Consider the following 12,117-nt stretch of genomic DNA (forward strand, 5'->3'; position numbering starts at 1 on the left):
AAGGTGCATTGAAGCTGTTCTGGTGGCTTGTGGTGGCCCAATACCCTATTAAGACACTTTATGTTGGAGTTATTTTGGCAGTTACCTGTATATACTATTCACACACTGACCACCCCACTAAATTTGTCACTACTGAAACATAGTGAAAAAGTTGCAATAAAGGGAGAACCATGCACAGTAGTGAACATTTTGATAAACTTTCTATTACAGATTCATTTTAGAAATGTTATTTGCAACAACAACAACAACAAAAAATATATATATATATACAGTGGGGAGAACAAGTATTTGATACACTGCCGATTTTGCAGGTTTTCCTACTTACAAAGCATGTAGAGGTCTGTAATTTTTATCATAGGTACACTTCAACTGTGAGAGACGGAATCTAAAACAAAAATCCAGAAAATCACATTGTATGATTTTTAAGTAATTTGCATTTTATTGCATGACATAAGTATTTGATCACCTACCAACCAGTAAGAATTCCGGCTCTCACAGACCTGTTAGTTTTTCTTTAAGAAGCCCTCCTGTTCTCCACTCATTACCTGTATTAACTGCACCTGTTTGAACTCGTTACCTGTATAAAAGACACCTGTCCACACACTCAATCAAACAGACTCCAACCTCTCCAGAATGGCCAAGACCAGAGAGCTGTGTAAGGACATCAGGGATAAAATTGTAGACCTGCACAAGGCTGGGATGGGCTACAGGACAATAGGCAAGCAGCTTGGTGAGAAGGCAACAACTGCTGGCGCAATTATTAGAAAATGGAAGAAGTTCAAGATGACGGTCAATCACCCTCAGTCTGGGGCACCCTCGGTCTGGGAAGAGAGCTAGGACCACAGTCTCAAAGAAAACCATTACTAACACACTCCGTCATGGATTACAATCCTGCAGCGCACGCAAGGTCCCCCTGCTCAAGCCAGCGCATGTCCAGGCCCGTCTGAAGTTTGCCAATGACCATCTGGATGATCCAGAGGAGGAATGGGAGAAGGTCATGTGGTCTGATGAGACAAAAATATAGCTTTTTGGTCTAAACTCCACTCGCCGTGTTTGGAGGAAGAAGAAGGATGAGTACAACCCCAAGAACACCATCCCAACCGTGAAGCATGGAGGTGGAAACATCATTCTTTGGGAATGCTTTTCTGCAAAGGGGACAGGACGACTGCACCGTATTGAGGGGAGGATGGATGGGGCCATGTATTGCGAGATCTTGGCCAACAGCCTCCTTCCCTCAGTAAGAGCATTGAAGATGGGTCGTGGCTGGGTCTTCCAGCATGACAACGACCAGAAACACACAGCCAGGGCAACTAAGGAGTGGCTCCGTAAGAAGCATCTCAAGGTCCTGGAGTGGCCTAGCCAGTCTCCAGACCTGAACCAAATAGAAAATCTTTGGAGGGAGCTGAAAGTCCGTATTGCCCAGCGACAGCCCCGAAACCTGAATGATCTGGAGAAGGTCTGTATGGAGGAGTGGGCCAAAATCCCTGCTGCAGTGTGTGCAAACCTGGTCAAGACCTACAGGAAACGTATGATCTCTGTAATTGCAAACAAAGGTTTCTGTACCAAATATTAAGTTCTGCTTTTCTGATGTATCAAATACTTATGTCATGCAATAAAATGCAAATTAATTACTTAAAAATCCTACAATGTGATTTTCTGGATTTTTGTTTTAGATTCCGTCTCTCACAGTTGAAGTGTACCTATGATAAAAATTACAGACCTCTACATGCTTTATAAGTAGGAAAACCTGCAAAATCGGCAGTGTTTCAAATACTTGTTCTAACCCACTATATATATACAGTGGGGGAAAAAAGTATTTAGTCAGCCACCAATTGTGCAAGTTCTCCCACTTAAAAAGATGAGAGAGGCCTGTAATGTTTTCATCATAGGTACACGTCAACTATGACAGACAAATTGAGAACAGAAAATCCAGAAAATCACATTGTAGGATTTTTTATTAATTTATTTGCAAATTATGGTGGAAAATAAGTATTTGGTCACCTACAAACAAGCAAGATTTCTGGCTCTCACAGACCTGTAACTTCTTCTTTAAGAGGCTCCTCTGTCCTCCACTCGTTACCTGTATTAATGGCACCTGTTTGAACTTGTTATCAGTATAAAAGACACCTGTCCACAACCTCAAACAGTCACACTCCAAACTCCACTATGGCCAAGACCAAAGAGCTGTCAAAGGACACCAGAAACAACATTGTAGACCTGCACCAGGCTGGGAAGACTGAATCTGCAATAGGTAAGCAGCTTGGTTTGAAGAAATCAACTGTGGGAGCAATTATTAGGAAATGGAAGACATACAAGACCACTGATAATCTCCCTCGATCTGGGGCTCCACGCAAGATCTCACCCCGTGGGGTCAAAATGATCACAAGAACGGTGAGCAAAAATCCCAGAACCACACGGGGGGACCTAGTGAATGACCTGCAGAGAGCTGGTACCAAAGTAACAAAGCCTACCATCAGTAACACACTACGCCGCCAGGGACTCAAATCCTGCAGTGCCAGACGTGTCCCCCTGCTTAAGCCAGTACATGTCCAGGCCCGTCTGAAGTTTGCTAGAGTGCATTTGGATGATCCAGAAGAGGATTAGGAGAATGTCATATGGTCAGATGAAACCAAAATAGAACTTTTTGGTAAAAACTAAACTCGTCGTGTTTGGAGGACAAAGAATGCTGAGTTGCATCCAAAGAACACCATACCTACTGTGAAGCATGGGGGTGGAAACATCATGCTTTGGGGCTGTTTTTCTGCAAAGGGACCAGGACGACTGATCCGTGTAAAGGAAAGAATGAATGGGGCCATGTATCATGAGATTTTGAGTGAAAACCTCCTTCCATCAGCAAGGGAATTGAAGATGAAACGTGGCTGGGTCTTTCAGCATGACAATGATCCCAAACACACCGCCCGGGCAACGAAGGAGTGGCTTCGTAAGAAGCATTTCAAGGTCCTGGAGTGGCCTAGCCAGTCTCCAGATCTCAACCCTATAGAAAATCTTTGGAGGGAGTTGAAAGTCCGTGTTGCCCAGCGACAGCCCCAAAACATCACTGCTCTAGAGGAGATCTGCATGGAGGAATGGGCCAAAATACCAGCAACAGTGTGTGAAAACCTTGTGAAGACATACAGAAAACGTTTGACCTGTGTCATTGCCAACAAAGGGTATATAACAAAGTATTGAGAAACTTTTGTTATTGACCAAATACTTATTTTCCACCATAATTTGCAAATCAATTCATTAAAAATCCTACAATGTGATTTTCTGGAAAAAATATGCTCATTTTGTCTGTCATAGTTGACGTGTACCTATGATGAAAATTATAGGCCTCTCTCATCTTTTTAAGTGGGAGAACTTGCACAATTGGTGGCTGACTAAATACTTTTTTTCCCCACTGTATGTGGTCTTGAGTGGTCGGAAGACCAAGATGAGTGTATGTGACCAATAAAAGATGAGACATCAATATATCTCTATGGTGTCAATTATTTCGGTTGTGACCGTTTCGGTTTGGACAATTTTGACTTATTTTGGATGTTAAAGAATTCCCATAGCTAGCATATGGACAGATGTACATCCCGGCAAACATACATTTTAGTCCCAAAACAGTACTTTATATATTTCTTGATATATTAGATGTTCGGTAGTGACACTTCTTTAAAAAAAAATCTGATTTACCAACTTGCTAACAAATGTTCTAAAATGTTTCAGACAGACTATTCTCCATGCTGGTGAGGGATGCAATCCCATCACCTGGTGATATTTGTAGGGGTGTGGCTTAAGGCACATAATTCTTCACTCTTTTAATGTGTGTGTGACATCAAAAGGTGTGACAGCATTTTTTAAATTTGTATATGTTTAAAAATAAACAAAACTACTAATTAGGTCAGTATCTTTCAATATAGTAATAGAATCACTCAAGATGTTCTATTGAAATAATAGTGTTAAAAAAGTTACAAAACTATTACAAATGAATTGCTTTATTTAAGTTTAGGGACCGCCACCTCTCAATAGAAATAGGTGTATAAACAATGACTTTGTACTATATTAATTTACCATTATGTTTGTTATTGTCTTGGATTGATCAAATAAAATTTTATTGGTCACATACATATATTTAGCAGATTTTAAGGCGGGTGTAGCGAAATGCTTCATTTAGAACATATCATGATGTAAATAAATGTCCTAAGTTTGAAGACTTGGGGTGGGACTGCAATTTGTAGAATCAACCATACATGCTAGAATGTGTTATATGGTTGTGTAACAATGCATTACAGTATTATATGTTTGTGAGAGACCGTAGAATGGTGTGTATAGCAGAGCACTGTGTTTCGACAGCAGGTGTGTCTGCTCTCTGTATCTGTGTCTAAATGACCTCTGCTAGGATACTTTATTCTTTGTCATTCACTTCACATCCCTGAGGGTTGGGAGGGGAAAGGGTACTCTCTTTTTTGACTTAAATGTTTGACTTTTATTTTTCTATGGAATTCAATCAATCATATTTCAATTTCATACAATGTTAAAATACACTGAGTGTACAAAACATTAGGAACACCTTCTCTTTTAATGACATAGACTGACCAGGTGAATCCAAGTGGAAGCTATGATCTGTTATTGATGTCACTTGTTAAATCCACTTCAATCAGTGTAGATGAAGGGGAGGAGACAGGTTAAAGAAGGATTTTTAAGCTTTGAGACAATTGAGACATGGATTATGTATGTGTCCCATTCAGATGGTGAATGGACAAGACAAAAGATTGAAGTGCCTTTGAACGGGGTATTGTAGTAGGTGCCAGGTGCATGGGTTTGAGTGTGTCAAGAAGGGCAACGCTGCTGGGTTTTTCATGCTCAACAGTTTCCCCTGTGTATCAAGAATGGTCACCCAAAGTATATCCAGCCAACTGTGGGAAGCATTGGAGTCAACATGGGCCAGCATGGGGGGGGGGGGGCAACTCAATATTAGTCTAGGTGTTCCTAATGTTTTGTACACTCAGTGTATATTATACACCACACAAATATATGTATTTATTTTCATAGAGGGTTCTATGAACAAAATATTAAGGTAAAACATCTGAGACAAAATAAACTGATATTCACAGAAATAACACAACACAAAAATAAAACAACCATTATACAATACACACGATAACATACCTGTATTTGTTTACAATCATATAGAAAAAATAAATTCGTTTTTGTTTCTCAGATTAATGCCACGTTCACAAACTAGTCGGAACTAGGAAACTCTGAAACCCTGACCCGCCAACCGGCCGAACGCGACACGTGTATAACTACAACCATTCAGCAGGTGGGGAACCTCCGAGAGCCCCCCAGCCCCCCAGAGCCCGCCAGATCCCCCCAGATCCTGCCAGCATGCAAATGCAGCATAAGTAGCTGGTGTTCTCAACTGTCACTTTCACTCAAGTACCCCACCCTCTACTCTCTACAAAGAAAGTGTGTTTGTGTATGTGTGTGTGTATGGGTAAGGTCAACTTGTTTGCAATGTACTGGTCTCATTTATTCATGCTTGGACTGTCCTCTAGTTGTGTTATTTAACATGTCCTTGTACTTGTATGTCATCCTTTGTGCATGAATGAAAGAGGAGGAAGGAGGGTATGAAATTACAGCGGTCGAATAAATTAATTCATTGAGCATGACACCACATTTAATTTCCATTTCCATCACTTATGTAAATCAAATCCTTACACACTACACCAGTTAGTTATAAGCCCTTACAGTCATAAGCGGAACTAACATTATGGTGACATAGGGTTGCATAAGACCTGGGTGCAAATACATGCATATTTAAATATTTGTATTTTAAATACTTATATTCTGTGTATTTGAGTATTTTTCAAATAATTTGGCCGACATCAACTACTTCTATTTGAAGTATTTGAAAGGATTTTCAAATAATTTCCTTTAAATAGCATTCTATTTGAAACTGTTTCCAAATACATTAGGCCTACTTCAAATACCCATAGCACCAAACAGATCTGGGTTCAAAATGTAATTTGTATTTGAAAATGCATTGGTCTGTGTATTTGACCATGCCAATACTTTCCAAGTGTATTTCCAAATTCGTTCCAATATTCAAATGCTTACTTCAAAATTTTGTTGAAAGTAACTGAAATACCCTAAATCAGTGGTCACCAACCGGTCGCTCTCCAAGCCTAAACTAGTCGATCATCAAACATTTATGTAAAATACAACAACGATAAAGCCTTGCGGTCCAATTTTTTTTGTTCCATTTCGACCTGTTGGTGGTAGGTGCACTTGATTCAGCAGCCCTAGCACCGGGAAGACAAAGTGTTCTCATTTTGAACCATTTCATGTGTCTGAAGGTAGAACTCCGCCTACCCGGCAGGCCCAGAGAGCAAATCAAGTGCACCTATAGGCCTACCGCTGGCCAATCAGATAGCGCAGATCACTGTGTCTGCACAGTTTCCTCGAGCCATAGACTGTAAAAAGAAGCCTCAAACGCACAGAAAAGTTGATAACTTGAGATTTCAAAACTTTTGAAATTACTAGAGAGACTCAAAGAATACAGCAAAGAGCTCATGTTTAAGTTGTTATTCAGCACTGTCAACACTTTGTTCAACACTTTTATGAGCCATAAAATGCATGTTCTCCCTACTTTCACTCATGCTACAACCAGCACTGCAGCTGTAATAAATGACTATAGCAAAGTGTTCTGGTAAGCTTGCGTTATTATTATCGGTGTCACGCCCTAACTTATGGGACTCTAGTATGTTGAGTCAGGGTGTGGAGTTCTATGTTGTTATTTCTATGTTTACGTTCTAGGTGTTGTATTTCTATGTTTGGCCGGGTGTGATTCCCAATCAGAGACAGCTGTCGCTCGTTGTCTCTGATTGGGGATCATACTTAGGCAGCCTATTGGTAATCATTAGTTGTGGGATCTTGTTCCGTGTTAGAGGCTTGTATTGTGTTTAGCCTTCGGACTTCATGTTACGTTGTTTTGTTGTTTTGTTCGTGTGTTTATCGTTGTAATAAACATGTATGCTTTTCACGCCTTGGTCTGACCCGTCCTTAAACAAACGTGACAGAAGATCCCAAAAAAAATGGACCAAGCAGCGTGCCCAGGAGCAGACATCCTGGACATGGGAGATCCTGGATGGAAAGGGATCCTGGACATGGGAGGAGATTCAGGCTGGGATGGATCGCCGTCCTTGGGAGGAGACAGTGGAGGCCCGGTTTAGAGAGGAGCAACGGCAACAAAGAAGGCGCCGGCCGAGGAGGAAGCCCGAGAGACAGCCCCAATAAAAAATTTGGGGGGGCTAAAAGAGTGGTCGGGGATCGATGGGGAAGAGCCCCGACCACTGCACTCGTGGGGGCTCAGGGAGGAGTCCTCACGGGAGGAGGACTGGGCATGGAGAGTGAAAGACTGGTACAGTCTGAGATCTCTAACGTCAGTTCTCAGTCCGGTACATCTCATGCCTGCGTCTCGCACCAAGCTAGTGGTGCATGTGCCCAGTCCGGCCCGGCCCGTTCCTGTTCCTCGCACCAAGCCAGTGGTGCGTGTTCCCAGTCCGGTACAGCTCGTTCCTGTTCCTCGCACCAAGCCAGTGGTGCGTGTTCCCAGTCCGTTACGGCCCGTGCCTGCTCCCCGCACCAAGCCAGTGGTGCGTGTTCCCAGTCCGGTCCGGCCCGTTCCTGCTCCTCACACCAGACTAGTGGTGCGTGTTCCCAGTCCGGCCCAGCCCGTTCCTGTTCCTCGCACCAGGCCAGTGGTGCGTGTCGCCAGTCCGGTACGGCTGCTCCACTCCGGAGTCAGAGCAGTCCGCTCCACCGGTGCCTAGTCCAGCTCCGGTCAGCGGATCCAGTCCGGAACCAGAGCAGTCCGCTCCACCTGGGGCCAGTCCAGCTCCGGTCAGCAGCTCCACTCCGGAGCCAGAGCAGTCTGCCCCACCGGTGCCCAGTCCAGCTCCGGTCAGCGGCTCCAGTCCAGACCCAGACGTCAGCCCCTCTCCAGGTTCGGGGTCTCCCACACAAGGGCCCAGACAGGGCTTGGTGCATCGCGGGAGGATTGCCGATCCAGGCCCAGACTTCAGCCCCTCTCCAGGTTCGGGGTCTCCCACACCAGGGTCCAGACAGGGCTTGGTACATCGTGGGAGGAAGGAGAGTGTAGGCAGCGCGCCGAGGTCCAGACCAGACCAGGGGCGCAACGGGGAGGCTGAGAGAATGTGGTCGTCACGCCCAGAGCCGGATCCGCCTCCGAGGCGGAATGCCCACCCGGACCCTACCCTGTTATGTCAGGTTTGTGCGGTCGGAGTCCGCACCTTTGGGGGGGGGATACTGTCACGCCCTGACTTATGGGACTCTAGTATGTTGTAATAAACATGTATGCTTTACACGCTGCGCCTTGGTCTGACCCGTCCTTAAACGAACGTGACAATCGGCTTGTGTCTTTTTTAAAATCAAGGAATATTTCACTTTCTCTGGTCATAGGAGTAACAACATGAATTGGTGCATGAGGCAGAAATAATGCAGTGTGACTTGAGTTTCGCCATCAGCTGGAAGACTGTGTCCTATTTCTCAATGGAGGGAGGGAGACAGGAATTTCAAGTTGGTCTGAGAAGAACAACATTGGAAGGGCAATTCAAGCACAGACAATATGCATTGATAATGTATTGGGCCTATAGCCTACTGCACAAAAGTGCCATGAAGTGCTTTGAAAGACTGGTCATGGCTCACATCAACAGCATAATCCCAGAAACCCTAGACCCACTCCAATTTGCATACCGCCCCAACAGATCCACAGATGATGCAATCTCTATCGCACTCCACACTGCCCTTTCCCACCTGGACAAGAGGAACACCTACGTGAGAATGCTATTCATTGACTACAGCTCAGCATTCAACACCATAGTGCCCTCTAAGCTCATCACTAAGCTAAGGATCCTGGGACTAAACACCTCCCTCTGCAACTGGATCCTGGACTTCCTGACGGGCCGCCCCCAGGTGGTAAGGGTAGGTAACAACACATCTGCCACACTGATCCTCAACACGGGGGCCCCTCAGGGGTGCGTGCTCAGTCCCCTCCTGTACTCTCTGTTCACCCATGACTGCATGGCCAGGCACGACTCCAACACCATCATTAAGTTTGCCGACGACACAACAGTGGTAGGCCTGATCACCGACAACGATGAGACAGCCTATAGGGAGGAGGTCAGAGATCTGGCCGTGTGGTGCCAGGACAACAACCTCTCCCTCAACGTGACCAAGACAAAGGAGATGATTGTGGACTACAGGAAAAAAAAGAGGACTGAGCACGCCCCCATTCTCATCGACGGGGCTGTAGTGGAACAGGTTGAGAGCTTCAAGTTCCTTGGTGTCCACATCACCAACGAACTATCATGGTCCAAACACACCAAGACAGTCGTGAAGAGGGCACGACAAAGCCTATTCCCCCTCAGGAGACTAAAAAGATTTGGCATGGGTCCTCAGATCCTCAAAAAATTCTACAGCTGCACCATCGAGAGCATCCTGACTGGTTGCATCACCGCCTGGTATGGCAACTGCTTGGCCTCTGACCGCAAGGCACTACAGAGGGTAGTGCGTACGGCCCAGTACATCACTGGGGCAAAGCTCCCTGCCATCCAGGACCTCTATACCAGGCGGTGTCAGAGGAAGGCCCTCAAAATTGTCAAAGACTCCAGCCACCCTAGTCATAGACTGTTCTCTCTGCTACCGCACGGCAAGCGGTACCGGAGTGCCAAGTCTAGGTCCAAAAGACTTCTCAACAGCTTCTACCCCCAAGCCATAAGACTCCTGAACAGCTAATCATGGCTACCCGGACTATTTGCACTGCCCCCCCCACCCCATCCTTTTTACGCTGCTGCTACTCTGTTAAGTATTTATGCATAGTCACTTTAACTCTACCCACATGTACATATTACCTCAACTACCTCAACTAGCCGGTGCCCCCGCACATTGACTATGCAACGGTACCCCCCTGTATATATAGCCTCCCTACTGTCACTTTATTTTACTGTATATATAGCCTCCCTACTGTCACTTTATTTTACTTCTGCTCTTTTTTTCTCAACACTTTTTTGTTGTTGTTTTATTCTTACTTTTTTGTTTAAAATAAATGCACTGTTGGTTAAGGGCTGTAAGTAAGCATTTCACTGTAATGTCTGCACCTGTTGTATTCGGCGCATGTGACCAATAAAATTTGATTTGATTTGAAACCTCATTGCTACATAACTGTTTTTAATTGGTAATGTTGCATGGAAATCAGTCGATTTAGTAGAGCTCTATCTTTGTTTACTCTCTCTCTCTCTCTCTCTCTCTGTCTGTCTCTCTGTCTCTCTCTCTCTCTCTCTCTCTCTCTCTCTCTCTCTCTCTCTATCTGTCTCTCTCTCTCTCTCTCTCTCTCTCTCTGTCTCTCTGTCTCTCTCTCTCTCTCTCTCTCTCTCTCTGTCTCTCTCTCATTCTTTCTCTCATTTCAATTTCAAATTAAGGGGCTTTATTGGCATGTGAAACATATGTTAACATTGCCAAAGCAAGTGAAATAGATGATAAACAAAAGTGAAATAAACAATAAAAAATGAACGGTAAACATTACACTCACAAAAGTTCAAAATGAATAAAGACATTTAAAATGTCATATTATGTCTATATACAGTGTTATCATGATGTGCAAATAGTCAAAATAAATAAACATAAATATAGTTTGTATTTACAATGGTGTTTGTTCTTCACTGGTTGCCCTTTTCTTGTGGCAACAGGTCACAAATCTTGCTGCTGTGATTGCACACTGTGGGAGTTTATCCAAATTAGATTTGTTTTCGAATTCTTTGTGGGTCTGTGTAATCTGAGGGAAGTATGTGTCTCTGATATGGTCATACATTTGGCAAGAAGTTAGGAAGTGCAGCTCAGTTTCCACCTCATTTTGTGGGCAGTGTGCACATAGCCTGTCTTCTAGCAACGATGTCTAGATGGAATTTGTATTTGTGCATTTTTTGGAACACAATTCTTTTAGTCTTACTGAGATTTACTGTCAGGGCCCAGGTCTGACTGAATCTGTGCAGAAGATCTAGGTGCTGCTGTAGGCCCTCCTTGGTTGGGGACAGAAGCACCAGATCATCAGCAAACAGTAGACATTTGACTTCAGATTCTAGTAGGGTGAGGCCGGGTGCTGCAGACTGTTCTAGTGCCCTCGCCAATTCGTTGATATATATGTTGAAGAGGGTGGGGCTTAAGCTGCATCCCCGTCTCACCCCACGGCCCTGTGGAAATAAATATGTGTGTTTTTTGCCCATTTTAACCGCACACTTGTTGTTTGTGTACATGGCTTTTGTAATGTCGTATGTTTTTCCCCCAACACCACTTTCCATCGATTTGTAAAGCAGACCCTCATGTCAAATTGAGTCAAAAGCTTTTTTGAAATCAACAAAGCCTTTGTTTTGGTTTGTTCTCTCTCTCTCTCTCTCTCTCTCTCTCTCTCTCTCTCTCTCTCTCAATTCAATTCAATTCAATTCAATTCAAGGGGCTTTATTGGCTTGGGGAACATATGTTTACATTACCAAAGCAAGTGAAATGGATAAATTCTCTCTCACTCTCTCTATTTCTCGGTTTGACCTTTTACTCCACTCCTCCTCCTCCCTCCCACAGGAAGATAAAGAAAGGCAGGGTTAACACCTAAAACAGTAATCACCCTGTCTCCCTCCCAGCTGCCCCTGGGAGACAGAAGATCTGCCTCCCTGCTAGCTCAAAGTGAAGCAACCTGTACCAGTATAGGGATCAAAAGGGATGGATTGAAAGAGAAAAACTGCAGAGTACTATAACTCTAGATGAGAAAGTAGAGGCTTAGCTATACATCTATCAGCGACTGACATCACAGGAGTCTGCTGAGGGGAGAACGGCTCATAATAACGTCTGGAACGGAGCAAATTGAAGGACATCGAACACCTGGAAACCATGTGTTTGATGTATTTGATAGGCATTCTACTAATTCCGCTCCAGTCATTTCAAGGAGCCCGTTCTCCCCAATTAAGGCGCCACAATCTCCTGTGACTGACATACTGTTAAGTATACACCTGTTGCACTCTATAGGATGGGACACAACAAATAGTTGGAATCGTGTAC

The sequence above is a fragment of the Coregonus lavaretus genome, assembly GCF_964263955.1.
Source record: "Coregonus lavaretus genome assembly, chromosome: 36".
Classification (NCBI taxonomy): domain Eukaryota; kingdom Metazoa; phylum Chordata; class Actinopteri; order Salmoniformes; family Salmonidae; genus Coregonus; species Coregonus lavaretus.